The following is a 26151-nucleotide window of genomic DNA, read 5'->3' as shown; positions in this document are numbered from 1 at the left end:
TGAAATATTAATGAAATACTCAAAATACGTAATGATGTATCCCTCACTTGTCAACGACGGAAATGTCTCCAAGAATTCAATAAGATCTACAAAATCAAAGTGTTAAAAAACTACACAAACCCTAAAAAAACATGTAAGTTGAATTAGGTTTAAGTTGGAGACAAGACTAGGCATCAACAAGATAAAAAAGCACACATCAGAGTAGGGGCTGTTAGTCCAATCCCTTCAGGACTGGTCTACCACCTTTGGGTTGCGAACCAAGATGGCCTCATCTTGCTCATTTCAAAACTCCATATTTTGTGGGCTTTTGAGGTTTCAATGGAACAATGTTTATGTCCCAAAAACACCCTCAAAATATTCAATAAAATCTCATTACAAAAACCCCAAAATTGGTTAATAGAGTGTTGCTTGCAGGCATCTTTGAGATGATCAATTAGCCTCAAATGGAAGAAATAATACCAATCACCACTTAATGGGGTTGAAAGACATGCTAGCAAACCTCAACAAACATTTAATAGTAGTCAACTAACTCATTTACCAACATTCACCATCATCAATACCACCGACCACCTTAAATATCTCAAAAGGATAGTTGAAAGGAGTTTTATTACCTCCACACGTGATTATCCTTGCTATCTGCATTTCGGCACGCTCCACCATAGCACGTATGTCATACTATGTGTGATTAACGGTCATCGAAAATGAGAGGATGGATCTCTGCTCATTTCATTGTGTGAGTCTTGGACCTTATGGTCCACTAGTGTTCTTAGTGACTTTCGATGACATCAGAAAACGAATGGTTGATGTGGCTATTTTGAGGTATTACCTATGGTCATGATTGATTCGACTTAAATGGGTATTACCGGGAAAGGAGTCAATCCTAAGTGTAATGATGGTCTGGGGTGAAATGAAATGTTTGATTCAACTGCACCCTAAAAGTGTTTGCTGGCGCCAACTGTATGTGTTACAGTAGTGAACATTTTAATGACAAGAATGTGATCTCTCAGAGAGATCAAAATACTTTTAGTTTGGTGAGTTTGAATAAACCTAAAACACTGTGCTATACTAATGCTTATTATTATTATTATTTTTTATCGAAGAAAAAAAACTTAATATTAAAGGTTAAGTCTGGAAGCACTTACAAGGACTACATATAGTGTTATTACAGTAATCCTCTTGGTTAGCTGCTAAATTAGCATAATATTCAAAATGCATCTGGAGTGAACTGTTTGGGAAAATATCAAATTTAACCGTTTTTGTGGCTTTAGCCAAATCCAAAAGAATTGTTAATTCTGTCATAGGCCACGTGAGTTTTGTGGGCATAAGTAACAGATGAATAATTTTTGGATTGTTTGTCCATATCTCATCTATACTTAGCCCACACTATGAAGTTGTTGTCATTCCTATCTGAAGTCCATCAAGCATAGTCTCCACGACACCTTTCGCCTTCCGCTTTCCAAAATTGACATATTGTATATGTCTGTCTTTGTATATTCCCACGCTCCATTCTACGATCCCTAGTTGTTGATTAGGAACCCCTGCACACATCAAAATACATTTATTAGTTATTAGTATATACTAATGCTTATTGATGTGTTTCTTTGAGTGATGTGCCATTTTGGCCTTTTGGGAATGTTTTTAATTTGGGGCTCATGCGTGCATGTATATCACCGATCGCACAACCCATTTGCCAGTATGACTTGTGGATGTTAGTGTCTGGGACATAAGAGGTCTATGTATCTAGGATACATAGCAAAGAAGTCGAATGTGTATATCTGGAATATACATGTGTGTCTGGGACACACTATGATAGAGAGATTAACACTTGCCCTTATGCAAGTGGGAGATGTTGGGATTTAATATTTATTAATTTAAATATATGCCCAAACAACAAACAAATCAAGTAGTATCCTTGGGAGTAGATGATCAATTGACAAAAAAAGGGGTTGAGGAGAAGAGGTGAATCGAATTAATGGATAGCGAATCAAGGAGAGCTTAGCCTTGCCCCTTGGTAAGGGCAGAATACAATAACAACGGGAGACTTGATGTGCAGGTGATCGAGTCTGACCATCGTTGGGTGGGGGGACCGTTAGGGGGGGCACAAAAAATCACTTTTAGGCGGTTACAAAATATAGGGTTATATATTTGTAACCACCGCATCACTTGAGAGTGAATTATTCGTGCATGAAATTTTTTCCAGAAAAAGGTAGCTCCCTTTCTCTCTCTCCCTCTCCAAGAAAACGCAGGAAGGGTCTTCTTTGTGTAGATTTTCCTTCTCCTTGTTTTAGATCTTTATATCATCCTCCCATGGTATTTGGGTTGTGAAATTTATTCCTTTCCTAGAGATTGTAGAATCAAACCGGTGGAGCTTTGGTGGAGGAACGATGACGTGAATCCAAATTACTTCCACTGCAGATATTCTATATTTAGAAAAACAAATCTAAGTAAGAATCTTTCCCTTTCAATTATGTAATTGATAGATATGGATTATAACATAAAATTTCAAAACCCAATTTGTGATTGAAGTGGCAAGGCAATTGGAACCTTTACAAGAATCTCTAGGCCAGGGAAGCAACGAGGGTGGTTTGGGTGGGGTAGGAGAGAAACAACGCTGACGATGATGAGGAGGAAAAAGAGTGTATTGACGATATTGTTTTTCAGTCGAGGTTGAGGATTTGCCCAATGAACCAATTCACTTTTCTTGGTTTAAAATTTTAAATGGGTATTTAAAAATCAATGATTAAAATAGATTTTTGTCTACATGGCACTCATCGGATAGCGGTCCTTGACTTTTTTTTTTTTTCGTAATATTACTAGTCCTTGACATTCGACTTAAAATCCAACTAAAATTTGAACTTAAAACTTAGTATAAAACAAGGACTCCTGCCTGAAATAGAACTCCGACACTTGAACTTAACTGGGAAAACACATTCTAATAACTAAAAGCTAATTAAAATATGAAAAGATCTATCTACGCTTAAATTGGATCAGAAATTAAAACAACCAACCCAATTGAACCATGGTTTTATTAAAAAAATACAAGAAATATCGAAATAACACTAAGTATGTGTTTGGTAACGTTTTCGTTCTGAGAAACTAGTTCTTATGCAAAACCGTTTTTTAATGTTTTTGTGTTGAAAGACTGTTCTTTGCTAGAAAATGGGCGTTTGATAAATCCGTTTTGAAAATATTTTCAAAACACTAATATAATAAGTTGGTGTTTTTTTTTTGTTGAAAAAATAAGTTGGTGTTTGATAAATTTGTTCTAAGGCTTCAATTTGAACAAATTTTATCACTTCAATTTCTGTTCTTATTGCAGAACATCTTTTTGTTGTTATGCAAAAAGCGTTCTTTAGAACCCTTTTCTGACTGATCTGTTCTTAAAGAACGGAAGAACAAACTGTTTTATCAAACGCCTCTAAGCAGTTCTTCAGTTCTCAAAGAACACAAGAACGCCAAAAACGTTTTTTAAGAATGTTATCAAACGCGACCTAAATATTGGGAATTTTTCATACTCATCTCAAGTAACCTAATTTGGTGCTCCTATATGAATCGTCTCAAGCTTTTCTTGAATACCTAATTTGGTGCTCCTCCTGCATCAGCATACCGACCAAACCCCATGCAAACCTTGGTATGCAACAATTGTTGTTGGATAAAGGAAAATAAAGACTTCTAAGTAAAAGCTAAGAAAACTAAGAAAGAAGTTTCCTATAAATCTATATATATCCAAATATGAATGCCAAACAAATAACAAAACGGAATTAGAGACTACCTACGTTTCCATTATGGAAAAAAAAAAAAAATTTACTTTTTTAAAACTGAAAATAGAAACTACAACTTCGATAGCCATTAGGTTGAAGCTTTCTCCACTGGATGGGCCAAGAAGATTTTCTAAAAAGCATCATCACAAGGCAAATATTGTACAATACTGTTTACATGAACAGTGTGTTTGGCTTTTTCAAACTTCATATGTAAATGTACATAAACTCGATTGTTCCATAATTACTCTGCCATTTGGAAGTCAAATAAACTCTAACCTGAACCTCTTCCAAGTTGATACTTGGGTGCCACAACAAGAGGGTGGCATACAGCTGAAAGATGACCTGAATTAGAAGATTCAAAATGTATTTCTTGAGGTGACATTAAGAGGTTAGGGCTTCTTGATGTAGAAATGAAATGTCAAAGAATTCTAGTGGAGTTCGGATTACCTTCTTGTTCGTACGCTTTTTTTTATCACAAAAATGGGGGGCCATGGAAGACCCACTGTGGGTTCACCTTTAAATTTTTATATAACTATTTAGGTGTGGATCTTATATCATTTTTTGTGGTCAAAAAGCACTCGGGAGCAAATTAGAATAGGTACATCAATTTGAGAATTAGAAGAACATCTTTCACATCCACTGGAAGCAAATCTATGAGTGGCTTATTTATCTTCCATTTAAATCAAACAGGACAATTGCATCTCAACAAGTGACACAAACTAGCACTATTACCCACAATGAATTGAATAGAACCTTATTGAGTTTTACTCTCTGAGAATGTGTGATTTTATAATATATCTTTCCCTTTTCCCTGCAGTTTCATCATTCTCTCAACCACCGAAGGCATCTAACACATCTTGCTAGGCACCTGTTGTGGTCACGGATATCGTTGATCCAGAGAGATAAGTTCTGGAACCAGATCTAGACAGCTAAAGAAACCTCGGGCCAGCTCATTCTTTGCAAAGGGCTTATGTGGCAAGGGGCCCACATATTTGAGCTAGATATCCAGGCAACCTCAGCGATGGGTATGATTTGAAGTCTCCTCGAGCCCAGGGATGACAAGATCTCTGTTGAATCCTGCATGCCGAAGGACGGTGGCGGCTGCCAGGACCCTTGTCTAGCGCAGTCGTCCAAAGGTTAGGAAGGAGGGGTAAGGATCTATGATTTAGTCTCCCTTCACGGGGGAGAAGGAGGTAAGCTCTATACACAAACTCTAGCCACCATTTCCCTTAGCTTTCTAACCCTTCAAGAGGATGATCTTCATCATCTCTTGGGGTCTTGACTCCTCAACAAAGTCCCTTAATTACTGGCTTGAGCTAATTAGATCGTCGGAGGTGGCTTCCCGTCCTCAGAGGCTTCCCACTTTCACATTGCTTTGGTCTCAGGAACAAGGGCTGGATCTGGAGCAAACCAAGGAGCCAAGATAACATTTCTTGCACCAACAGCACTAAACGCCTATTTCCCCTCATCAACATCAATTCAGAAAGAATCATAAGTAATGACAATGGATGAAACAATCGATGAGGCAAACTGTCAAACCCATTGAAATCCAATCCAACCGTTGACCCCTAAAAGCAAAAAACCGACCTTTGAATGTCATTCTTTTGAGCCAAGAGGCACTCAACTATGCATTTCTTACAAAAAAAGACATGAAATTTTTTGCAGCACAGAGGATCGATTAAGGGCTTTAGATAGAGGTCAAGGCCTTGAAGGGCTCTATTGAATCCTTGCCGAGTTTCTCCTTCTAAGTTCCGTAACGGAGCTTCCGCTTCTCATCGTAAGTAAAGAAAGCAAGATCATTGTTATTCTTTGAATGTTGTTGCGGCATCTTTGAAACCCTAAGCACTACGATTAAGACAAATTCTCAAAGGGACACCGACAAAGAGGAAAACTAGAGTAAAGAAAAAATAGCGCACGAAAATCACTATGAGACCTCAAGAAGATTATGTTGGATCCGAATCTATACCAAAGAGGTGATTGAGTGTTGCGACTTGAGAGATGCCTGTTTATATGTAAGCAATTATGTCTAGTACATAAGATTGCCCCATGCCTATTAAAATAACAATCCAATTGTTTTCTCCTTAAAAACTGAAAAGTTATACCATATATGTAATATTTCATCTACTATGTATAAAACTCTCATACTTTAAGGAAAAGAAAAAAAAAATTATAGCAAGACAAAACCAAATCAATAGGGTTGCAACCAGGTTGGACTTTTGCAATCCCAAGCACAACCCTATATTTTCTAATTTGAGCTCATTTCCGCCATGTCCCTAATTTAGGGCCAATGATATTATTGTCCCTAGCCCTAATCCCTATAGGGTCAAGCCAAACCTATTCCTGCCCTGATTGGCCCTAATTGGGCTGGGTCGGGATGGGTTGGCCCTGATTAGCCATATCCTGGCCTTGGCCTTGAGTAACCCTATCCTTGGTCCTAAAATATCAAAAATAAATTCATAAAAATAATACATATAAGTATCACAAGTAAACTAAAAATAAAATTCATTGAAATATATAACATGATTCAAGTTCCTACAAAATGATAAAATAATAAATAAATTCATAGTGTTGCCGTAAACATAAATAACTGCACACTCCATAATTCCATATTGAGTTGTGAAAGTCTGCCATTGCCTTAGTGATGGAATTGAAAACCCTACATAAAGTTTTAAGTTTTCGGTCAACAATAAATTAAAAGAAATCACCAAAAAGTGTTGGTGTTACCATTAAAATGAAGAAAAGTTCTATTGCATCCTTACTATAGTCCTTACCTTCAAATGAAAAATAGGAAACCAAGCAATATCATGCTCCAATTTGTAACTACTCATCTGAAATGCATAATCAATAGTTGTAAGATTTTTGAGAGTTACAACATTAATCACCTCACCCAAAAATCCCAACAACGATGGTCCTCCTACTAATGCATATGGCCCTTGACATGCCTCCATTATATATCAATAGAAAACAAATTCATGATTTTTCTTTTGTCCAATAGGCACATAAAATCTCAAACGGTTAAATGACTAGAAAATAATAGACAAGGGCTTTGGCATGAATGATGGATGATGATTTAGCACAAAAAGAATGATAAGAATGATAAGAAGATGGAGTATCTCCAATCACAAAACACCAATTAATCAAGATTTTTGGTCAACAACTTCTAATGATGGTAAGTGAAAAAAGTGATTCCTAAGGATCATATTTTTAAAATTTGACATGTGTCAAGCATCCACATGTGTGGATTATAATTAATTCATCTCCATATGGGTGGAGGATACAAACTCAAAACATGATCAAGATCAGGGCCAAAATCAGGGTTAGGATCAGGGCCAAAATCAAGGTCAGGATCAGCGCCAAGATCAGGGCCAAAATTAGGCCAAAATCAAAGCCTGAGCCAGGCAAAAAATTAGGGACAAGTAGGGACTAGCCGGGCGGGCCAAAGAGTAATCCCAAGCCCGCCCTTGGCCTTAGTTCAAAGCTAAAATATTTTATCCCCCTAACCCTCCTTTAGGACCAAAATCTTTAGCTCAAGCCTTATTTGAGTTTAGGGCCAGTCATGGCCGTTAGGGCCAAACTTTCACCCCTACAAACCAATGTCAAAACCGTTTTTGTCCAAACAAAAATGGGATGTATTGCAGACCTAGACCTAGACCTAGACCTAGACCTAGACCTAGTGAGGGATTGATCCCTTGGCATCTTCAACCTAAAAACCTCCCTCTCTTTGCTGTTGACTTTGGCGGTCCCTAGCAGTGGCAATTTTGTTGTTGGTGGTAATGGGTTTATGATGAGTTCCCGATTTTGGGTTGCTTTGATGGTTTATTCTGTGTCAATGACTTTTGCAATTAGAGCTTCTTGCTGTATCTTGGACCTCACTGCTTGAATGTAAATCTTTGTTTTCTTATGGGTAACTGGTGTTCTATCAGATTTGCTATTTAAGGAGCTTTCCTCATTGCCTTATAGATTGTTCTGTGCATGGATGCAAGTGGGGTTTCCCTGTAAAAGAACGAAAGTGTCCTAGAGGGTTTAGATTTCTTTTGGCTTTTGTTGTTCTTGAATGATTGTTGATTTCCATCTTCTTCATGTGATCTTCTCCTTTTCGGTGACTAGATTGTCTCGGCTAAAATAAACCCTCGAAGTGGACAAGAAAGGTTGGCTACCATATGGACTGGTTTGGTTTACATATGATGTTTCAATTTTAGATTGAGAAACCATTGGATTGGTGTTAAGTATTTTAGCATCCAATTAACAAAGTGATTTTGTTTCTAAATAGGAATATGTATTAGATATTAATCAACAACCAGAAAGAACTTCACTTTGATTCACTTGAGAGTATAGAGTAAGCCTCGAAAAGAGGTACGAAAAGGAAAGTGATCTTATTGTACTTACAGCTAGTATTTATGGTCAGTGACATAGCAGAAAATTAAAAAGAAGAACATAGCAAAGCCTTTAAGTGAAGAAAATAGAGAGTGAATAGAAAATAAAGGAAATAGCTGGAGAGCCTGAGACTATAGTTCTACACTTCAATGTAAAACTGCTGAAATATTTTGTTCTCTGGACTGAATGAAGTAACAGCTTAAGAACTCCTTCCCACTTTCAGAATTTCATGCTTTGCAACTTGTGGATGATGGAGTGCTCTTGGCCTGAGAGGGAGTACCAGAGGAGGCACTCCGTGCTTGTGGACTCTGGTCTAAATTAGGCTCGGCAAAGAAAACTACATGTTCATGGTTCTTGGCAAGATATTGAAGAGTTCTGGGAATTGGAGGTGGGCTAACATCCACCACCCCCTCAAGTATCTGAACCACCAGCCCCATTGATGGCCTATGAATTTCTTCATCCTGCACACACCAACAAGCAACTTTACAAGCTCTTGTCAATTCTGCAAGATCAACATTACCTTCTAGTCTGCTGTCCAAAAGGCTAAGAATGTCTCCATCTTCATTGATTTTGGTTGCTGCCCAAGATGGAAAGAAACCAACCCTCTCACCATCAGGTTGATCAGAGTTTCTCCTCCCTGATATGATCTCAAATAACATCATACCATAGCTGTAAACATCAGCTTTAGTTGTGATGGCCACACCTGAAATCCACTCTGGTGCAAGGTATCCTCTGGTTCCTCTCATGGTTGTCAGAACCCGACTGAATTCCCGACCAACAAGCTTTGCTAGGCCAAAGTCAGCCACCTTGGGACCGAATCCAACATCTAAAAGAATGTTCTCAGGTTTGATGTCACAGTGTATGATTCTCTCTCTGCATTTCTCATGCAGATAAGTTAGTCCTCTAGCTGCCCCAGTTGCAATTTGGTATCTTGTTTTCCAGTCCAAAACCTCAGAGTCCCTTGACTCATTAAAAATATGAGAATCTAAGGAGCCCTTTGGCATAAAGTCATAGACCAACAACCTTTTAGTACCTTCAGAGCAGAAGCCAAGGAGGCGAACAAGATTAACATGTTGAATGGTCCCAATTGTGCTCACTTCAGTTCGAAACTGCTTCTCTCCTTGTCTCATACTTTCAAGCTTCTTCACAGCTACAACAGTGGAATCTGGCAATGAACCTTTGAAAACGGAACCAAATCCTCCTCCGCCTAGCTTTTCAGAGAAGTTCTTGGTTGCACTCTGTAAATCTTTGTAAGAAAATGAAACCAAAGAACCCTCCACTGCTTTTGAACGTCGAAAGAAGTTCCCTCTTTGTGTCATGCATATTAGCATTACCACAAGACCTAAGAGGGCTACAGTCCCTGAAATAGCCCCAACAATAACACCGGTAGACGATTGCTTTTTTGTATCTTGAGAAGTCGAGTTCAGAAGTTCAGAGGCAGCAAGTTTGAGGTATATGTTCCTTGCTCTTGGATTGCTGTCTGAGAATTGCTCCATATTCATGAGATCTCCTACCCAGACAGTGCAGTCTCCATCATATGCATAAGCATTACAAGAACAGTTGTTCAAGCAAGCCTGTTCACAGTCTCGAGCACTCTCTACTGCCAAAGATTGTGGATTTATGGGCAATGATACATTGCTTATCATCAAGAACCCGTCTTTCTTCCCATTTACATTACCATTCTTAAGACACTGCAACTCGGTATTTCTCACGCATCCACCAGACCAATCACTAAGATATGTGTACGCATGACTAGGACTGAAACCTTTCAAACACCCACAAGAACTCGAAGCCTGCTGATTACAAGCTCCAAAAGCTCCACAAAGATTATGAACCTCACATTGCTGTTTCGGTTGAGACCAAAATAAATTCCAACCAACCCCATCAATCCAACTAAGCTGCTTGATCTGCCCCGACACATCCATGACAAATCTAGAGATAAGACTGGAATTTTTTAAACTATAAGTGAAATAGCTTTCATTCTCGTTTGAAACATAACTGAAATCGTAGAATAAATTACTATTCATCTCAGGAACTAAGCTGAAAATATGACCATCCCAAATTCCACTTGTCCAGTAGTTCCAAGACCTATTCCACAATATGAAATACTGACTGGTTCCAGCAGGATCTGCCTCAAGAAAGAAGAGACCTGTTGCAGGATTCTCTGAATTCTTCCATGACGTGAGGAGCTGTGATTCATTGGTGCGTTTATTACGCCCAAGTTTCCCACCAGGCAACCAAGTATTAGTGGGGTGATCAAAGCTCTGCCAAACTAAAACAGAGGAATTTGACGAAGTTCTCAAAACAAAGTTTCCAGAATCCAGAAGTGCTGCCTCGACAGAATTCGTGGTTGTGGGGCTCAATTTAGTCGACCATATGACGGTTTTGGATGGGTCGAGAATAACTAAATTCCCATCATCTAAAAGCTTCAGTTGTGAGGCATACTTATCAGTGAGGGGTTTATCCCTATTTGCTACCCAGACGATGGTTTGGTCAGCTATGTTATGGTACGTGATACCAACATAGTAATTCTGAGTCTTACCTGGGTTGAAGAAACCCAATTTGAAGTTCCCTCCTTTTTCAGAGACTAAGGTCTGATCGCCAGAAATAGAGTCGCCCACTAACAGAACTCCAATTCTAGTTTCAGGTCGTGTACAGATGCGGGTGTCGATAGAAAAGCAGAAAAACAGAACACAGATGCAGAACGATGCTCTAGCTATTGCATCCATCATCTTCGCAGAAGCAAGGAGAGATAAACTAGATTTTTATAGTAGAATTGGTCAAGAAGAACACAAGTGCTTGGCATCATAACAACCACTAGCATTAATTTCTCAGCTGCCCAAAGTGGATATTTGCACAAGAACTCAAGAGAGAACACCCATTGAGTACTAGGCTTTGGAAACACATGCCAACCCTTCACTGGCTTTCAATAGATATCATAGTAAATAGGCGGTGGGGAAGAACAGTGAAGCTGTCATCTTCTTCGCAGGTCCTCTTTCTTATAGAGAGCCCAGATAAGTCAGAATTCCACTTTCCCAGTCTAGGCTGCAATTAAAAAATTGTGGCCTTAAGAAAAACTAGAAAGACAGAAACATGTGAAGTAGGGCCAAAAGATGTGTGTTTGTGAAAGAAAGAAAAGACTTCTGGAGAAAAATCGTGTCGCGTGACAGGAAGAAGACTGATAACAGCAAAAGCCGACCACAGTGATGGGGAAACTTTGAAATGATCTTAAATCACGAAGGGTTGCCCGGCTTGCACCGTTACTTGGGGAGTAGCCCGGTTACTTCAACCTTTTACTTATGTGATGTGAAGTGCTATATGAAAATCAACACCTTTTCTCGATTGGAAGACGGAAGCAAAGCTTGTGTTTGTGGAAGTAAAGAATTTAACCCTTTTTTTTTTGGTTGGATCTACATCCACTTAATTATTTTCCCTATAATTCCCTACAATTTCTTCATAGGATTATGCCAAGTGACATTTAAGTAATCCAACAATCACCCAATTCAAATTAGTGTTTAAATAAAATTCAAATTTATGAATGAGTTTAGGGCTTGTTTGGTTACATAAAGTATGGAGATTTCAAATCTATGGAGTTATAATTTATAAAATTAATTGTTTGGTTAACCGAATATGTGGAATTCATAAGTATAATTTTTGTGAATGCACAAATGTTTAGTATTTTTATAGTAGAGATGAAATCTTTGGATTTCACCATTTTCCCATAAATCTACAGATTCATATTTTTAGTGTAAAAAGATGAATCTCTAGATTTCATGAATCTAGAGATTTTCACAACCAAACAAGTATAAATCTCGCATTCATGAATCCAGAGATTTCAAATCTCGCATTCATGAATCCAGAGATTTCAAATCTCTGATTCATGTAACCAAACAGACCCTTAAATAACATTTAAATTTAGTTTGAATTGGATAACTGTTGGATTACTTAATGCCATATGACACAATCCTAGAAAGGAATTGTAGGGAAATGAATTACAGAGGATGTGAATCCGGAGAGGGGGGTGGTCAATGGAACTAGGATTGACAAGTATGGGGCACCCCCATAATTTGGGCCTAAAACATCACACAAATCATGTAGCACCAAGAGCTTGCTGAATTCCCCAAGGGGTGCTTTGGTCACTTTACCATCCCCTTGAGGCTGAAGTGGTTTAGTTTGTTTGTCTATGCTGTTAGGAGTTGGAATCTATTTTTATCTATGGTTAAGAGTGCTGGCGTGGATTAGGAATCTAATTGGAATCCAATTTCAAGTAGGATTCCTTTATAAAGTTGATATCTTATTTTTCAAGTTACTTTTATAGGAACTCTTACTTAAGAGTATTTTCTCTCATTTAGAAGTGAAATCTAATAGTATTAAAAGTAATTCTAATCCAAATAGGATTCATTAGTTGAGTCCAACTAGGTTCTCTTTGTTAAGTTCTAGTTAGTTTCCTTCAATGTAACAAGGCTATAAATAGCCTCTTGCACCATGTAACAATTCAGACTTGAATAATTGAATAAAATACCGATTTGAAGGAAGAGTGAGTTGTGGGTTCCTTGAAGGAATCCCACAGCTGAGTGTGAACTAATTTCTGCCATTTTCTTCATCATTTCCCTACCTGCAAGCCTGCGGCCGCATTCCTTCTTCAAGTACTCTGCAATTCAAGTCTCCTACAACAACAAATGCAACCCTACCCTTGCCTTTATCCTTCTTCCTTCCTCCATCATCCCCCAAAATCCAAACCATAACCATAAACCCAAGTCACCCTCTTTTCTCTTTTTGGAATTTTTCTGGGATTTAGGACTTCTTCTAAGGCCTAAAATTCAAGGTTAGATCTATGACAACCTAACCGATAAACCAGTCCCAAACTTTAGGAGCATTTTCCCCTAACCTTGATGATCTTCCCTTCTAAACCCTAACCCCAACCAAGAGTCCTAAACCAATTTGGGAACCTAGTTTTTATAATTACAAAACAATAAAACAGACTTAAAACTCTCAATTTCCATCCCTAAGTCAGCCTCACTGAACCCTACTTCCATACCCCTAAACCCTAAAAGACTCTCCACTTATATTAGCCAATAATTCCTAACCCTAGGACTGAAATTGTTGAAATTAAAATATTCAAAGAAAATGGAGTCTTTTTTCAGTCTAGAACCAATACAAAACCCGTTGTTTGAACGCAATAACCCTCCCCATCATCTCTAAATCAACCCTAGAACTAGGGGTGTCAATTTGTAGCCCAAACCGTTAAAACTGAACCACACCGGTTTGTTATAGCCCGAACTGATCCGGCTGTCAAGAAGGATTGCATTATTCTTCCACATCAATCAGCATCACACGATGAAAGGCATTGGGAACCTCCTCCATTGGGATATTACAAGCTAAACACTAATACTTCCCTTCACCCCCAATCAATGAAAAGTGGGATTGGTTTCATCATACGTGATCACTTTGGCAACCCAATAGCAGGCAGTTTCGATCCTTTATCTTTCCCCTCTGCTGAAATTGGAGAAGCAATGGCGATTCGTAATGGAATGCTCCATGCTATTGGTGAAGGCTTTGATCATCTGAATGTGGAAAGTGATTGTAAATCGATAATTCATTACCTCCTACATCCAGAGAAGATTATTCCTTCTGTTCTGATAGTGTTGATATCAGACATCAGAAGGCTAGGGACTTTGCTGTTAAATGTTTCTTTCTCTTACATTCCTAGAGGCATCAATTGTGTAGCTGATGCTCTTGCTCGAAGTGCCGCGTTTATTCCGTGTATGAAAACTAAGAACTTATGCTTTCCTGTTTCCTCGGTTTCTTCACGGCCCCTTCTCTTGTTTGAATGAGAATACTTTGTACCAAAAAAAAAAAGAAAAAAAGTAAAAGCTATGAAAACTAAGAAAGAAGTTTCCTATAAATCTAGCAAAACAATAACAAAAAGGAATTAGAGACTACCTACGTTTCCATTATGATTGAATTTACTTTTTTAAAACTGAAAATAGAAACTACAACCTCGATAGCCATTAAGTAGAAGCTTTCTCCCTTGATGGGGCAAGAAGATTTTCTAAAAAGCATCGTCACACAAGGCAAATATTGCTACAATACTGTTTACATGAATAGTGTGTTAGGCTTTTTTCCCACTTCATATTTAGATGTACATAAACTCGATTGTTCCATAATTACTCTGCCATTTGGAAGTCAAATAAACTCTAACTTGAACCTCTACAAAGTCCATACTTGACAACAGGAGGGTAACAGACAGCCGAAAGATGACCTAAATTGAGGATTCAAAATGTATTGCTTGAGGTGACATCAATGGCCAAGGCTTCCTGATGCAGAGATAAAATGTCAAGAAATTCTACTGGAATCCGGATCACCTCCCTATTGTACTACTACTCCTACGCTTTTTTATCACAAAAATGGGGCGCCATAGAGGACCCATTTTGGATTCACCATTAAAATTTTATATAACTATTTCAGATGTGGGTCCCATATCATTTTGTGTGGTAAAAAAGTATTCGGGGAGCACTTTACAGCTCTCCCATTGGGGAGGTGATCCCGACTCATTCTAACGCATAGAGGAGAATAGGTACATCTATTTGAGAATTAGAGGAACATCTCTCACATCCACTAGGAGCAAATATATGAGTGGCTTATTCATCTTCCATTTAAATCAAACTGGACAATTGCATCTGAACAAGTGACCCAAACTTGCACTATTACCCACAGTGAATTGAATAGAACCTTATTGAGTTTTACTCTGTGAGAATGTGTGATTTTGTGATATCTTTCCCTTTTCCCTGCAATTTCATCCTTCTCCTTTCTGGCCCTCAACTACCGAAGGCACCAAACGCCTATCTGCCCTCATCAACATCAATTTAGAAAGGATCAAAAGTAATGAACAATGGATGAAACAATTCACGAGGCAAATTGGTAACCCATTGAAATCCAACCATTTACCTGAATGTCCTTCTTTTGAGCCAATATAATACATATTAGTATCACAAGTAAAATAAAAAATGAAATTCATAGAAATATAACATGATTCAAGCTCCTACAAAATGATAAATAATCAATAAATTCATAGTGTTACTTTTAAACATAAATAAGTACACACTTCATAATTCCATATTGAGCTATGAAAGTCTGCCATTGCCTTGGTGATGGAAATTGAAAACCCCACACAAAGTTTTAAATTTTCAATCAACAATAAATTTAAAGAAATCACAAAAAAGTGTTGTTGTTACCATTAAAATGAAGAAAAGTTTTATTGCATCTTTACTATAATTCTTACCTTCAAAGCATAATAGAAAATCATGTAATATCATGCTCCAATTCAAACTTGTAATTACCCATCTGAAATGCATAACCAATAGTTTTAAGGTTTTTGAGATCTACAACATCTGTCACCTCACCCAAAAATCCAAACAACGATGGTCCTCCTATTAATGCATATGGCCATTGACATGTCCTTTATATTTCAACAGAAAACAAATTCATAATATTTCTTTGTTCAACTCGCACATAAAATTTCAAACGGTTAGATGACCAAAAAAGAATACACAAGGGCTTTGGCATGAATGATGGATGATGATTTACCACAAAAAGAATGATAAGAAGACGGACTATCTCAATCACAAAACACCAATTAATCAAGATTTTTGGTCAACAACTTCTAATGATGGTAAGTGAAAAAAATGATTCCTAAGGATCATATTTTTAAAATTTGACACGTGTCAAGCATCTACACATGTGTGGATTGGAATTAATTCATCTCCATGTGGGTGGAGGATCTAGACTCAAATCATGATCAAAATTAGGGCCAAAATCAAGGCTATGATCAAGGCCACAATAAGGGCCAAAATCAGGGCCGGAATTAGGTCCAAAATCAAAGCCTAGGCTAGGGCCAAAAATAAGGGATAGGTAGGGACTGGTCGGGCGGGCCAAAGGGTAATCCCAAGCCCGCCCTTGGCCTTAGTTCAGGGCTAGAATATTTTGGCCCTAACCCTCCCTTAGGACCAAAATCTTTAGCCCAAGCCCTATTCGGGCTTACAGGCCGCCAGGGCCAAACTTGCACCCTTGCAAACCAATTGCAAAACGGTTTTTGTCCAAATGAAATTGGGATGTATTGCAGACCTAGATTCAAACCAACCAAGGCTTTGGTCCGTTGGCATCTTACCTAAAAAACCTCCCTTTCTTTGCTGTTGACTTTGGCGGTCGCTAGCAGCAGCGATTTTGCTATTGATGGTGATGGGTTTATGATGATTTCCCAATTCTGGGTTGCTTTGATGGTTGATTTTGTGTCAATGACTTTTGTAGTTAAGAGCTTCTTGTTGTATCTTGGACCTCACTACTTGAATGTAATTTTTGTTTTCTTATGGGTAACGTGTGTTCTATTAGATTTGCTATTTAAGGAGCTTTCCTCATTGCCTTATAGATTGTTCTGTGCATGGATGCAAGTGGGGTTTCCCTGTAAAAGAATGAAGGTGTCCTAGAGGATTTAGATTTCTTTTTGGCTTTTGTTGTTCTTGAATAATTGTAGATTTCCTTCCTCTTCATGTGATCTTCTCCTTTTCGGTGACTAGATTGTCCCGGCTAAAATAAGCCCTCGAAGTGGACAAGAAAGGTTGGCTACCATATGGACTAGTTTACATATGATATTTGAATTTTAGACTGAGAAACCACTGGATTGGTGTTAAGTATTTCAGCATCCAATTAACAAAGTGATTTTGTTTCTAAATAGAAATATGTATTAGATATCAATCAACAACCAGAAAGAACGTCACTTTGATTCACTTGAGAGTATAAAGTAAGCCCTGAAAAGAGGTAACGAAAGGAAAGTGATTTTGTTGTACTTCCAGCTAGTATTTATAGTCATGAAATAGCAGAGAATTAAAAAGAACATAGCAAAGCCCTTAAGTGAAGAAAATAGAGAGTGAATAGAAAATAAAGGAAATAGCTCAGAGCCTGTTGGAATTTTAAATTTATTTTTAAATTATAAGATTCAAAATATTTTTTGTGTTCTACTATGAAGGGTTAGAGGTAATGTTATTCCCTATTTAGATACCTAAATAGCCAATGGGTAGTCTATGGAAGTCTTGTTTGAATGGCTAACAAACAAGACTTAAGGGAAAAGACATGATCTGAGAGGTATGTTTTAGAGATACCCTTTATAGGTGTCTCTTCCTCTTCTATATAAAGAGAGGAGTTGATCCCTAGTAACGCTAACAATTTTAACACAAATATTAGTATCTTGATTTTCTATTAAGGTGTGAGCGTTTTTTATGAGTTTGTGAGTACTACCTTCGGACGTTCTTTGCAAGTAGATTCCATTGGGGTGCATGCCATTGGAACTAAGGAGTTGTTGTATCTTGGAGGTGAGGATGCCATGGTCAAACCCAGTCTGCACTATAGGGGGCATTCAAATACCTTAAGGAAAAGTACTGATATGTACGCCTCAACTCACCGTGATCAAGTTCTTCTTGTTGTTATCATATTGTTTCCTCGATGACATACGAATGCTTAGTGATGTTATCGATTTCTTCTTCACTTCAACAAAGACTTGGATATCTCTTCGAATCAGATAAGTTCTATTTCATCAATTCTATAGTCTTATACTTGCTGCCCATTTAATGATTTCTAACAGCTTAAGGTATTTGTATGAGTATAGGACCGTAGAATTGTTATCTAATCACATACCTTCCCGAATCTATGAACTTTGGTGGAAGATATGTTCTGATGGGGTACTTTAACCAAGTCATTTAAGAGAGATTTTTAAGTCTAAAAAAGGTTTGTGTTTGAGGAGGATGACACTACCCCGTATCAGATTTCTAACAATTTCAAGATAGGGCTGGTTCTGCCGTGTCATATGTATATTCCAACACCCAATTGGACCTCTGTTTAAGTTATTTTCCTTTTGGTAGATCTCTGTTCAAGTTATTTAGTAGTGAACATCGTGGCATCTCGAATTAAGGAAGGATTTAACTGTTAGATAAGCATTGTCTCTACGATTTATTGGCGATCCAACCTCAAGAAATGGTCATAGAAACAGAGAGAAAAATAAGGTAATCTACATACAAGAAGAATGCCTCGGCTCTCGCCGAATTCTTTATCGATGAATGGGCCATCTCTTGTGCCGGTTCTCCAAAGGGTTGGATAGTTCTCGTTGGTTTTAAGTCCACCTCTCTGCTGTTGTTGCGGTAGGGTGTTGCAGCCCAAGAAACAACACGAAGAGAAAAAGGGCTTTCCGAGGAAGAGGCGCCACTGTTTCCCAAAAGGAGGAAGAGGTGCCACTTCTATGAGACATTCTCTGGGATTCGGATGTTTCTTGCGGGTAGTATCGGTGGATACTTTGAATTTATTGTATGAATTAACATGTGTTGCGGTAATGCAACACTAAACTAGTTCATTAAGGATTCCTTCCCCGGGTCTCTTCTAGAAACAGTGGTTTGTTGGTTGGTCCTTGTTGAGTAGCATCGTTTCAAAGATGTAAAAACTCTTAGTCATAATCATTTTTCATTCAAGGTTTTCTTTTATTAATGTGTATTACTGAGCAAACAGCATTAGAAACTTAGAACATGAACTCTGCAAGACATCGCTCGATCCTTTTGTGCATGATTGCATGATGGTGTAAAATCTGAGCCATCTCACTTGGTAAGGGTCGGACTGTGTGGCTCTTGCCAACGAACTTTCTTTAATGCTGGCCCATTAAGATTGCAAAAGTACTCTTGTTTCTATTATTCTAGAAAAAGGGAGTCTCCAAGGATCCACAGTACTAATCCTCATTTCTTGTGTCATAGACTCTTGATCAATGTCAATGTTGTCATTAGTAAGAAGTCAATTTTCTTGGTTTATTTTGTTGTATGCGTTCTGATGAGGAGCATGTGACTTACATTTTCATCTATATATTAATACCTTACATTTAGGTATATTGTCCTTGATTTCATAGTTTGATGTTCCAATCTGTCAGATGAAGCCAATGACCTAGCAGCAAGAGTTCTTGAAGTCTGTATTTTTTGTTGGTCCAGAAACTCTAAACTAAGTGCCTCTTTTATTTTGGGCAAGAGATTACTGCCTGGTCATATGGCCCATGCAAGCATACAAAAGAAGCATCATCATGCCTGGACATGCAGTTTAGTCTAATTCAATGGAAGGGGGAGAGCATTAGCATTGTTTTTCGTTTTGCTTCATGGGTCTATAGGTTACATTGTTCAAGTTGTTGGTCCTGGATTGACAATTCTAGTAAAAATCCACTGCCTGCAGCAACAATGTTGGGCTTGTTCTTCCATGGCTGCTAGTATTACAGGATGGTAATCATGGTTGAAAAATCGGGTAATATAACACAGATTCATATAATCCGGATGGGATCTATGATGTTGTCAATAGATCATTGAGATATATAATTAAAATCATCTTTCTCAAGAAATCTTTTATATAGATTTTTCTTTCACTTCGTTTGGAAAGTGTGCAAATCAGATAGTTGTTACTTGGTTTATCAATCTGATTTTGTTTATAAGAGTTTCTTCTTTCCATGTGATGCATGCTACATGATGGATGCCAATGTTTTATAAGATGATATGGATAAATTAGTATGAAAATGTGGGATTGTAATTACCCAGAAAGACATACTGCTAATATATTTATGTGATAAACCTAAATTCTAAGGGTTTATATTCCTCTTGAGAACACATATATATTTTCATGTTGATCTCTTCTTGAAAGAGACAATTCTAGTAAAATCAATGAGTTTTGCATGGAAGAAAACACTATATGGTCTATTGGAAAGAAAATACTAGATGTTTCATATGCTTTTGAGGCACCACCACTCAAAGGTAAAATGTATATACACTTGTAGTGGGGGTTGATTTTGAATCAATATTATAAGTTCCACCAAGTGTTACTAACTAGGTTATGGCTTTCTATGCTATATGTGAGGTGATGCCCATGTCTGAATTAGAAAAACTGTTTACATGGAAGTAAATGACATGGTCATTATGTCTTAGATACATATAAACTTCAATGAAGTGACATTATATTTGAATACATATGTCTAGAGAGGCTTACAAAGTATCGCTATAAATGTTTAGTCAAAGAAATAGTTTGACTAAAAGTTATGTAAAGCCTTGGATCACTAACGTGATATCATCTGAAGGATATCATCTGAAGGAATGAGCTTATAAGGCCTGTGTCATAGGTCTTGTGATGGACACCCTACCTATGTGAAGAGGTTTTAATCCTGAATTAGGTTCAAAGGGTAAAAACGAAGTCACGAGGGGACCTGTTTAGTACTACTATTGTGTTGCTCATTTTGGTTAGATGGTAAAGTAGTACCACCACAATGAAAGAGGTTGAGCAGTGGGCTCTTAATTAGCCAAATCCTACGAAATGTGGGGGTGTGTTAACTGTGGTGCACATCGGGCTAACCTAAGTGAGTGTAGAGGGTGTGGCCGCCCTCGATAAGAGTCTTAAGGTGAACTCTTTAAACACTCATGAGACCAAGATAGGGGATAAGGCCTAGAATGTCCCAATTAATTATTCAGAATGTCCGGACGTCGACAAGTGGGATATGGATAGTGAGCTAGCCAGCTACACTGAAGAGGAAAGGTTCAAGAAGTCCGACTTCACCGTACTCGAGCGTAGTTCATTAGACCTAGTGTAGGTTCAAGTCCAGAAGACACCTCCAACGACGTGTCCTGCTAAGTCTAAATTTACTCACGAACTCAATGTTTTTGTTTTGTTAACATTTTGAATCTGTGGGGGATTGTTGGAATTTTAAATTTATTTTTAAATTATAAGATTCAAAATATTTTTTGTGTTCTACTATGAAGGGTTAGAGGTAATGTTATTCCCTATTTAGATACCTAAATAGCCAGTGGGTAGTCTATGGAAGTCTTGTTTGAATGGCTAACAAACAAGACTTAAGGGAAAAGACATGATCTGAGAGGTATGTTTTAGAGATACCCTTTATAGGTGTCTCTTCCTCTTCTATATAAAGAGAGGAGTTGATCCCTAGTAACGCTAACAATTTTAACACAAATATTAGTATCTTGATTTTCTATTAAGGTGTGAGCGTTTTTTATGAGTTTGTGAGTACTACCTTCGGACGTTCTTTGCAAGTAGATTCCATTGGGGTGCATGCCATTGGAACTAAGGAGTTGTTGTATCTTGGAGGTGAGGATGCCATGGTCAAACCCAGTCTGCACTATAGGGGGCATTCAAATACCTTAAGGAAAAGTACTGATATGTACGCCTCAACTCACCGTGATCAAGTTCTTCTTGTTGTTATCATATTGTTTCCTCGATGACATACGAATGCTTAGTGATGTTATCGATTTCTTCTTCACTTCAACAAAGACTTGGATATCTCTTCGAATCAGATAAGTTCTATTTCATCAATTCTATAGTCTTATACTTGCTGCCCATTTAATGATTTCTAACAGGAGCCTAAGACTAAAGTTCTACACTTCAATGTAAAACTACAGAAATATTTTGTTCTCTGGACTGAAGTAACAGCTTAAGAACTCCTTCCCAGTTTCAGAATTTCATGCTTCGCAACTTGTGGATGATGGAGTGCTCCTGTCCGGAGAGGGAGTACCAGAGGAGGCACTCTGTGCTTGTGGACTCTGGTCTGAATTAGGCTTGGCAAAGAAAACTACGTGTTCATGGTTCTCGGCGAGACATTGAAGAGTTCTGGGAATTGGAGGTGGGCTAACATCCACCACCCCCTCAAGTATCTGAACCACCAGCCCCATTGATGGCCTATGAATTTCTTCATCCTGCACACACCAACAAGCAACTTTACAAGCTCTTGTCAATTCTGCAAGATCAACATTACCTTTTAGTCTGCTGTCCAAAAGGCTAAGAATGTCTCCATCTTCATTGATTTTAGTTGCTGCCCAAGATGGAAAGAAACCAACCCTCTCACCATCAGGTTGATCAGAGTTTCTCCTCCCTGATATGATCTCAAATAGCATCATACCATAGCTGTAAACATCAGCTTTAGTTGTGATGGCCACACCCGAAATCCACTCTGGTGCAAGGTACCCTCTGGTTCCTCTTATGGTTGTCAGAACCCGACTGAATTCCCGACCAACAAGCTTTGCTAGGCCAAAGTCAGACACCTTGGGACAGAATTCAACATCTAAAAGAATGTTCTCAGGTTTGATGTCACAGTGTATGATTCTCTCTCTGCATTTCTCATGCAGATAAGTTAATCCTCTAGCTACCCCAGTTGCAATCTGGTATCTTGTTTTCCAGTCCAAAACCTCAGAGTCCCTTGACTGCTTAAAAACATGAGAATCTAAGGAGCCCTTTGGCATAAAGTCATAGACCAACAACCTTTTAGTACCTTCAGAGCAGAAGCCATGGAGGCGAACAAGATTAACATGTTGAATGGTCCCAATTGTGCTCACTTCAGTTCGGAACTGCTTCTCTCCTTGTCTGATGCTTTCAAGCTTCTTCACAGCTACAACAGTGGATTCTGGCAATGTTCCTTTGAAAACATAACCAAATCCTCCTCCCCCTAGCTTTTCAGAGAAGTTCTTGGTTGCACTCTGTAAATCTTTGTAAGAAAATGAAACCAAAGAACCCTCCACTGCCTTTGAATGTCGAAAGAAGTTCCCTCTGTGTTTCATGCATATTAGCATTACCACAAGACCTAATAGGGCTACAGCCCCTGAAGTAGCCCCAGCAATAACACCGGTAGACGATCGCTTTTTTGTATCTTGAGAAGTCGAGTTCAGAAGTTCGGAGGCAGCAAGTTTGACGTACATGTTCCTTGCTCTAGGATTGCTATCTGAGAATTGCTCCATATTCATGAGATCTCCTACCCAGACAGAGCAGTCTCCATCATATGCATAAGCATTACAAGAACAGTTGTCCATGCAAGCCTGTTCACAGTCTCGAGCACTCTCTACTGCCAAAGATTGTGGATTTATGGGCAATGATACATTGGTTATCATCAAGAACCCGTCTTTCTTCCCATTTACATTACCATTCTTAACACACTGCAACTCGGTGTTTCTCACGCATCCACCAGACCAATCACTAAGATATGTGTAATCTGCCGCATGATGAGGAATGAAACCTTTCAAACACCCACAAGAACTCGAAGCCTGCTGATTACAAGCTCCAAAAGCTCCACAAAGATTATGAACCCCACATTGCTCTTTCGGTTGGGACCAAAATAAATTCCAACCAACACCATCAATCCAACTAAGCTGCTTGATCTGCCCCGACACATCCATGACAAATCTAGAGATAAGACTGGAATTTTTTACATTATAAGTGAAATAACTCTCATTCTCGTTTGAAACATAACTGAAATCGTAGAATAAATTAATACTCATCTCAGGAACTAAGCTGAAAATATGACCATCCCAAGTTCCACTTGTCCAGTAGTTCCAAGACATATTCCAAAATATGAAATACTGACTGGTTCCAGCAGGATCTGCCTCAAGAAAGAAGAGACCTGTTGCAGGATTCTCTGAGTTCTTCCATGACGTGAGGAGCTGTGATTCATTAGTGCGTTTATTACGCCCAAGTTTCCCACCAGGCAACCAAGTATTAGTGGGGTGATCAAAGCTCTGCCAAACTAAAACAGAGGAGTTTGACGAATTTCTCAAAACAAAGTTTCCAGAATCGAGAAGTGCTGCCTCGACAGAATTCGTGGCTGTGGAACTCAATTTGGTCGACCATACAACGGTTTTGGAGGGATCGAGAATGACTAAATTCCCATCATCTAAAAGCTTCAGTTGTGAGGCATACTTATCGATGAGGGGTTTATCTCTATTTGCTACCCAAACGATGGTTTGGTCAGCTATATTATGGTACGTGATGCCAACATAGTACTTCTGAGTCTTACCTGGGTTGAAGAAACCCAATTTGAAGTTCCCACCTTTTTCAGAGACTAAGGTCTGATCTCCAGAAATAGAGTCGCCCACCGACAGAACTCCAACTCTAGTTTCAGGTCGTGTACAGATGCGGGTGTCGATAGAAAAGCAGAAAAACAGAACACAGAGGCAGAACGATGCTCTAGCTCTTGCATCCATCATCTTCGCAGAAGCAAGGAGAGATGAGCTAGATTTTTCTAGTAGAATTGGTCAAGATGAACACAAGTGCTTGGCATCATAACGACCACTAGCATTAATTTCTCGGCTGCCCAAAGTGGATATTTGAACAAGAACTCAAGAGAGAATACCCATTGAGTACTAGGCTTTGGAAATACATGCCAACATTTCACTCGTTTTCAATAGATATCATAATAAATAGCCGGTGGGGAAGAACAGTGAAGCTGTCATCTTCTTCGCAGGTCCTCTTTCTTATAGAGAGCCCAGATAAGTCAGAATTCCACTTTCCCAGTCTCAGCTGCAATTAAAAATTGTGGCCTTAGGAAAAACTAGAAAGACAGAAACATGTGAAGTAGTGCCAAAAGATGTGTGTTTATGAAAGAAAGAAAAGACTTCTGGAGAAAAATCGTGTTGCGTGACTGTAAGAAGAGTGATAACTGAAAAAGCCGACCACATTGATGGGGAAACTTTGAAATGATCTTCAATCATGAAGGTTGCCCGGCTTGCACCGTTACTTGAAGCAAAGCTTGTATTTGCGAATGTAAAGAATTTAACCTTTTTTTTGTTTTTTTGTTTTTTTCTTGATCCACATCCTCTTAATTTCTTTCCGTATAATTCCCTACAATTTCCTCATAAGTAATCCAACGGTCACCAATTCAAACAAGAGTTTAAATAAAATTCAAATTTATGGATGAGTTGAGAGCCTATTTGGTTATATAAGTATGGAGATTTCAAATATTTAGAGATTTCAAATCTATGGAGTCATAATTTATAAAATTAACTGTTTGGTTAATCGAATATGTAGAATGAAATCTGTGGATTCATCTATGATTTTTGTGAATGCACAAATGTTTAGCATTTTTATAATAGAGATGAAATCTTTGGATTTCACCATTTATACATAAACCTACAGATTTACATTTTTAGTATAAAAAGATGAATCTCTAAATTTTATGAATCTAGAAATTTTCACAACCAAACAGGTATAAATCTCGCATTCATGAATCCAGAGATTATACTTTTCCCTTTCCATAAGTTAGATTAACTTTTGTCATCACTTCCGCACTCTCATTTGGTTTTGAGATCCTTCTGAGATCCATGATATTTGATTTACTTCTTAATTAGTATATAACATTAATTTGTTTTTGTTGATGATTGGTCTATTGTGTGTGGGGGTGTCAATGGTTCGGGTTGGGCTGGTTTCAGTCTGAAAAACAATCAGCCCAAACACGCCCCATTAAGAAAATAATTGTTTCGGGCCAGGCCGGTGCAGTTTGGGTTCTAGCTGACTAACGGTTTGGGCTAACGGTTTAGAATTGGGTTTGGGTTTACTAATGGTATGTTTTGAGTACCTTGTTAATATGTGGAATTTATCAAGAGCATGTAAACACATATAAGCATTAAATTCTCTCCAAGTCTCTCGTGTTGGGTGTTCAAAACCAAATTTTTTTCCCCACAAATAAGTAAAAATATAGAACAATATACGAAAGAACGCTAGCATCTTTATGAATTTTAGTGGGTTGTCTCTAGTTATTCTCCTCTCCCTTCCTGACACTTATAAAAATGGATAAAATAAAGCATTACAAGATTTTCAAATGATAATACACTTGCTAAATATTTACTGAGCCCATCTTCCAAATGGCGAAGGCTTTGATAGGCTTGTTGTTTGCATATTCCAAAACAAAATAATTAAGGAAAACAAATGGACACTTAGGAATTTTCTTTTCTTTTACATTTAAATTTAATTTATTAATTTATAACGTGGTTCAAGTTCGGGCTAGTTTCGGGCCAAATGGTTCGAGCGAGCTACACACGGGCGGGCCCAGGACCAGCCCGCACTACCAGTGCGGGCTAAAGTTGTTTAGCCCAAACACAACCCATTAAGCTTCGATTTGGGCCGGTTTTAACGGTTTAGGTTAGGTTTTGAGTCTTTTGACACCCTTAATTGTGTGGAATGGTTT

At 38.2% G+C, this 26151-nt stretch overlaps 2 pseudogenes across 1 annotated transcript; both read right to left on the bottom strand.

Moving 5' to 3' along the window:
* Window positions 1-8079: 8079 nt before the first annotated feature.
* LOC149004443 (G-type lectin S-receptor-like serine/threonine-protein kinase At2g19130 pseudogene) lies at window positions 8080-11144 on the bottom strand (annotated as a pseudogene).
* A 5818-nt stretch (window positions 11145-16962) lies between these two features.
* LOC149004442 (G-type lectin S-receptor-like serine/threonine-protein kinase At2g19130 pseudogene) lies at window positions 16963-24198 on the bottom strand (annotated as a pseudogene). The gene is made up of 2 exons (XR_016175589.1): window positions 21567-24198; window positions 16963-17090 (listed from the first exon to the last, which is right to left on the bottom strand). The product of XR_016175589.1 is annotated as a G-type lectin S-receptor-like serine/threonine-protein kinase At2g19130 pseudogene (transcript).
* Window positions 24199-26151: the final 1953 nt, after the last annotated feature.

The sequence above is a fragment of the Hakea prostrata genome, chromosome 9 (assembly GCF_041222555.1).
Source record: "Hakea prostrata isolate BN-2017 chromosome 9, UWA_Hpros_2, whole genome shotgun sequence".
Classification (NCBI taxonomy): domain Eukaryota; kingdom Viridiplantae; phylum Streptophyta; class Magnoliopsida; order Proteales; family Proteaceae; genus Hakea; species Hakea prostrata.
Note: the sequence above shows the minus strand (reverse complement) of the source record. Positions and strands in the feature narration are given on the sequence as shown.